Genomic DNA, 6189 nt, shown 5'->3' on the forward strand with positions numbered 1-6189 from the left:
GAAGAGGACGGACCGTCGTTGGCTAACTAGCAGTGTCAGTCTGCTTTTCTGAAGTAGCCACCTCTGCTGTGATCAGAGCTCTGGTAGAGCACACGGTAGCCATCCGTCTGCCCCACGTCACCAATGTGCTGGCCTGCTACTCACCAGGCCTCTCTGGAAAAGGAATGCTCCAAAATAAACAAGTGGCGTGAATAACCAATAACAATCACTATCGGCCACTTTGTCAGCTAACATTTTGTTCCTGAACTGGTACGAATTTATTACTTTGGGGAGATTTTCAGACAGTTTTCTAGTATGACAAGAAAAATACACCTAATCCCTGATTTTATGGTGCTAGTGAAGCAACACAGAGACTATAAATACAGTTTCCCCTCTAAGCAAGAAAACACTCAGCAACTGTTTAAAAGGTAACGGGCTGATTTCTAAATTCCTTTCAAGGGGGCCTGTTGAGATGGTGACCTGGCTCTAGCTCTCGCAGGGAAAGAAATAGGAAGGCGAAACACAGGAAGATTCCTAGAAATGAGTGCGTGACCTCTGAGGTCCTTACAGTAAATTAGACTAATTCTAAATCTATGTTGGTGTGTTTTGGCCTATGAAGCTCATATAACTTTTCCACTAAGTGGGCAGGTGGGTTTCCTGTAGTAGCCTGAAGCCGGGGATTGTTTTCTTGTGTTTCCATTGCAGCACAGAGACCCAGGGAATCCTCTGTGGTCTCTCACACAGGCTGTGAGTCTTTTATCTGAGTCGTGTTCGTATCTGAGCGCTGAATATTAACAGCCTCTTGGCAGCAGAGTGATTTTCTTTAAAAAGGGGTTTCCCTGTGTATGGGCGGATTAACCTTTCAAGATACGTGTTTATGCTCAAACCACTGAGTTACTGTTTGATTCAGAGTCAGAAAGGCAGGTCTGCGTCCGACAGAGACCTCGTAGTGCGCTCGCCTAGACCCCAGAGGGACGTGCGGTGCACAGCACGGTGAGTAACACGATGCCTCCGTCCTTTGCTTTCATTTTGCTCACTTGCCAGAGTTCGCCATAGCTTGGATTTCTTTTTCAAATGGCTAAAGTGCCCGTATTAGAAAGACAAGTGTGATTGATTATGAACTCAGTCCTATTGGCAATTAAGATGGGGTTTTATATGTTGCAGGTGGGAAAGGAGCTAGAAGTTGGTGTAAATGTAAAAACCTGTGATGTGTCCTTTAAAAGTATTTATTTTAGAACTGTTGCTGGTTAGCTCTCTGTGCACATCTGAGAAACCAGGCTTTTGACATTTGACTGTATGCATCTTATCCTATGTGCTTTATTATTTCTAAAAATTCTGTAAACAATAAGTACTCACGAGTATTTAGTATGCTTGCCCTCTTAGGATACTGTGGTGCCTAATAATCTTGATGGAGTGATAAGTGGGGTGAGCATTCACCCCGTGTGTCTATTGTGGGATATTTTCATTGTATTCTTCATGGTAACCACGTAATCGTGCAGATGGGGACCATGAAACAGTGTAAAGCATGTATTTCTAAATGTAAAGCTACTGGACTATTTTATTTAAATAGTCAAATTTTCCAAAGGAGATTGGAAAATAAACTTCCCGAGGAAGAATTTAAGTGTAATCAGTCAAACCGTCCTCCAAGGGAGCTGAGTTGTCAAAGCCAGCAGAAGACAAAGGCAGGCTGGATGATAAGGGGCACAGCGATGATGCCCCATTAGGACAGCGACAGTCAGTTTCGGGCCCTGATGACTTCATCCCTCTCGGGGATCTCAGGCACCGTCCTGTCCCAGAGATGCCCAGAGTGTCCAGACCTGTCCCCACGGTGGACGCTGCGTGGGGCCTCCCCATAGGGGCAGGAAGCCAGTATTTGTGGAATAGATCACGGTTAACAGACTATTTTCAGAGATGGTCTTCTTAATATTTTGAGGCTTTTTTTAATTTACAATTTTTAATTGTAATAGATTTTTAAAGTCCAGGAGATAAAAGAAAATATACCTCCTGATTTTCTCCTCTTCCTTTCACTCTCAGTCCCTGTCCCTGTCTCTCTCTGTCCCTCCGTGTCTCTGTCTCCCCTCCACTTGCTCTCTCTCCACCAACTGTACATCTAATTAATACGTCATCAGCTGCTGGTACGACTTGCCCACGGATATTTGCAGCCACTGTCCCAGTTCCCAATTTTACTGAAGTTAATGAGGCATGAATGAAGAAAAATAATAATTTTTAAACATGGGAAATTGAACGTTAAACTCAGCTCCTGCTGTTAAAGAAACCTAAAACACAGAGCAGCCAAAGAGCCATGTGGAACAGTGTGGAAGAGACAGGCAAGAGTCCCCGGTACTTAATCAATCAATCAATCAAAGCTTAATCAATAGAGGTCTCTCATTCCTTAACAGGCCTGTGGGTCTCTTTATCCAGGCGGTGGGGACGGGGCTGAAGGAGGTGGGCAGAGGGGAGGCAAAGACACTTTCGCAGTTTTTTGCCAGCTCAATACTTCTTGCCAAGATAAAACCTTAGGCCTCACTTTAACTGTTTTCAAAAATTACTTTATAATGCTTTACTCTTTAGCTCTTTAACTATTAATTTCTAAACATCGATCTCTCATTAAGATTAGATAATAAAGAATTCTCAGAGGAAAACCTGTTAGTTGTTTTCCTATCTGTTTGGAGTTGTGACAATTTAGCTCTTTCAAAGATTTGTTTCCTGAGCGATGAGGCTGTAGAATAAAAGAAACTCACTTTTCACACACATGTCCTCAAGTCTTGAAAAAAGCAAGGATAAAAAATGTCTTTCTACTGAAATTGTGCAGAGCATGAGTAAAAAATCAATTTTATTTGAAAACACGGCCAAGATTAAATATCCCTAGGGTTTTAAAATAAAAACACCATATGGAGAAAATTGTTCTGGTGGTTGCAACGCACAGTCCAAACAAATGAATCCTTTGATTGATCTAAGAATGTAGAAAACCTTGGATAACAGAGAAACTGCCACACTGGGGCAGTTAGTACACAGTTAATAGATTATTGTGTTAAGTAATCAAAATTAACCATCCTCTGCCTTTGCTAACATGACATGTGTTCTGTAAGAAGAAAGGGCATCATCTGTAATGTAGTATTAAGTAGCATAATTGATAAAATGCATTTGAAAGTAAATGACCCCTTTCACAGTCATAAGTTATATCCTTTTTTTTTTTTTTTGAGACAGAGTCTCACTCTGTTGCCCAGGCTGGAGTGAGTGCCGTGGCGTCAGCCTCGCTCACAGCAACCTCAAACTCCTGGGCTCAAGCGATCCTCCTCCCTCAGCCTCCCGAGTAGCTGGGACTACAGGCATGTGCCACCATGCCTGGCTAATTTTTTCTCTATATATTTTTAGTTGTCCAGATAATTTCTTTCTATTTTTAGTAGAGACGGGGTCTCGCTCTTGCTCAGGCTGGTCTCGAACTCCTGACCTCGAGCGATCCTCCTGCCTCGGCCTCCCAGAGTGTTAGGATTGCAGGCGTGAGCCACTGCGCCCAGCCATAAGTTATATCTTAAATTGCAAATATGTTGAAATGTTTCCTTTTGGTGTCAATAAATGTAGATAAAGACGAGGTTATGGCCAGATGGGACTCAGAGTGTGTGCTTAGCTACTACATTCAGCCCACTCTTCAGTATGTTGCCATATTCACTTGTTTTCTTCAATATTACAGAATACATTGCCATTTTTCACAAACTCTTTACTTACAAAGTTCAAAAATCTTCTGGAAAGATAGCTTACATTTTTTTAATTACAAAAGGCAAAACAACTGTAGATATTAAAATAAGAACATTTGTTCAGCTTAACTGGAAAATGTATATCCCTTTTTAATTTTTTCTTGTAGAGAGAAACAAAATATAGAAACAGTATCAAGACAATCAAATTTTATTTATAATGAAATGAATACGTAACATCATTTAACTGGAAAAAATGAGTAGAAAGATTCTTAACTTTAAAGTATTTAATGTAGACAAATTTAATCCTGCCTAGATAAGGGTCAAAACGATAAGATTAATTTCTAATTTGATTAGAAATTAAAAATTTCTAATTTCTGATGCTTGTTTAAAAACAAGAAAAAAATAAAATAAAATAACCATAAATGTTAACACTGAAATAGAATTAATTTGAGAGGATCTTGAATTTTGCAGGTAAAAGTCAAAGGGTAGATTCTGTATCTGAAATCCAGTGCTGAGGGACAAGTCTCATCTCAACTTTTCACTATCAGCAGAGAGTATTAATTAGAATTACAGAGCTGAGATCGGTCGTTATTACTCCTCATTGTACCTCAACAGTCATTTATTTTCATCTGAGGAATTGAGACAGCAGAGTCTTTTGTGTTCCTTAATCTTGGGATAATCACCGGGATGTTAATATTACAAGCCGATGTCTGTGTAGCCCTAGGTATTTAGATTTAGCACAACTAATTGACTTTGATAATAATAATAATGATATATTACTTTTTGAAGGAATAGTTTCTGATATGACTTCTGTTGCTAAAAATTTGGTGCAGGTCAGAATACACTATAGTCTTTCCTTGCAGTGGCTCATGATGTGTTTTGGTAACAGGAGTAGAAAAAATTGTGTAACGATTATGCAGATACCTGCTGGGCTAGATGGTACAGGAGCTAAGAAAGGTGTTCTAGGATATAGCTGTGATGTCCACGCCTTATCCTCTGAATCTACAAGGCAATGATGAAATGCAGGTGAGATAACAAGGCATTTACCTTTTCTTTTAGTTTTTTGTGGTGCCCTGTATTCCCAGCCATCTTTTGACTTTCTCATGAAATAATTAGAGCTAATCCAACGGTAAAGTTTGAATTATTTTTGTACAAGACTAGGTCTTAATTTGGCCCTTACTTGCTAAGATGCATTCAAAATTAATATATAATTGTAAATAAAATTTATTACTTGGAAACAAAATCTAGTGTATAAATATTTCTGATAAATTGGCTGAAGTTGGCCTTTACTACCCTTTCAAGTGTGTGAGGATCTTCCGGAAGACGGTCAGCAGAAGCCTAAGGATGGCCAAGGCTGGCTCACCTCTAAAGGATATGAAAAAGATCCTTTTTTTTTTTAAACAAGTTTCACCTGAAGCATATTCCCATAAAACAAGCACATCCTTAATACCACATTTTGTGATTTTTTTTCAGCAGAACAACCAACATTCATAAATAATAATGTATCTAAAAATATTCATGTTCCATAAAAATCACTTTATCTACAGGCTTTCCAGTGAGTTTTGAAGATTAAACAAGATTTCAGTTTCATCACCTGTGTTTAGAGCTTGCTATTTGCCAGGCAGCACTAGAAAAATGATCTTGTAGTGCAGTTGAACTGGAAGTTGCTTTTAAATGCAGCTGCTTGTCTAAATCGCTGTAATTTTTTCTTTGAAGAAGGGAAGTATCGGATGATACTTTGCAGATGAGGACACTGAAGCTCAGAGTGTTTAAGCTCAAAGTGACAGAGCTTGGAATAGATTGGAATCCACATCTTTTGACTGTGGATCCGATCATCCTTTTAATAGACATGTTTTAAAAAGTTAGTTTGTAATTTGGGGAACTTTAATAAAATTCTTCAGTAGAAACTCACAATAAGGAACATTTGCCAAAATAGAGCTGAGTACAGACCCAGAGTAAGAACATGTTGGTCTTGCTGCAGAATGAGGGACTATTCTGTGGGCAACAATATCCTCTGCACAGGGTAACAATAGCTCGTTGGTAATATTTATTTCACTGAGCCTCTAAGACCCACGCATCAAGAGCGATATTACAATAATCCTAAAATGACCAATTTTCACAGCATGTAAGGATGGGAAGGACTCTTAGCCATGATAACGCCCAATCTGTTCCCATTTCAGAGATGGTGATAAACATCTTATTCAGGGACAAGCGAATTTAGTGATAGCCCTGGTGACAGACAGAGTCTTGGTCTCCTGACTCCTAGTTCAAGAACTTTTCCAGTTTCGGTGCCCAAATGTCAGTTGTGCATATAGAAGAAATGCGGGTGCCCTGATGTGATTGAGCTACAGAGAATCTGTGGTGGAGAAAAAGCTTTATTGCTATAAAACAAAAGGAATTCTTAGAAGGAAATAGATGATAAAAGTCCCTGATTTGACACCTTTCTAAGAAATATGAAATGAAAAAAAAAAAAAAACCTATGGCTCTTTTGGGTATTTCTTTCTTTTGGTTTAGC

General features: G+C 39.2%; 1 pseudogene; it reads left to right on the forward strand.

Annotated features, from left to right (window-relative positions):
- The first annotated feature begins 864 nt into the window (after positions 1-864).
- The window catches only part of LOC123637406, a 62171-nt pseudogene continuing 56846 nt past the window's right edge, over positions 865-6189 (forward strand).

Source organism: Lemur catta, chromosome 4, assembly GCF_020740605.2.
Source record: "Lemur catta isolate mLemCat1 chromosome 4, mLemCat1.pri, whole genome shotgun sequence".
In the NCBI taxonomy this organism is placed as follows: Eukaryota; Metazoa; Chordata; class Mammalia; order Primates; family Lemuridae; genus Lemur; species Lemur catta.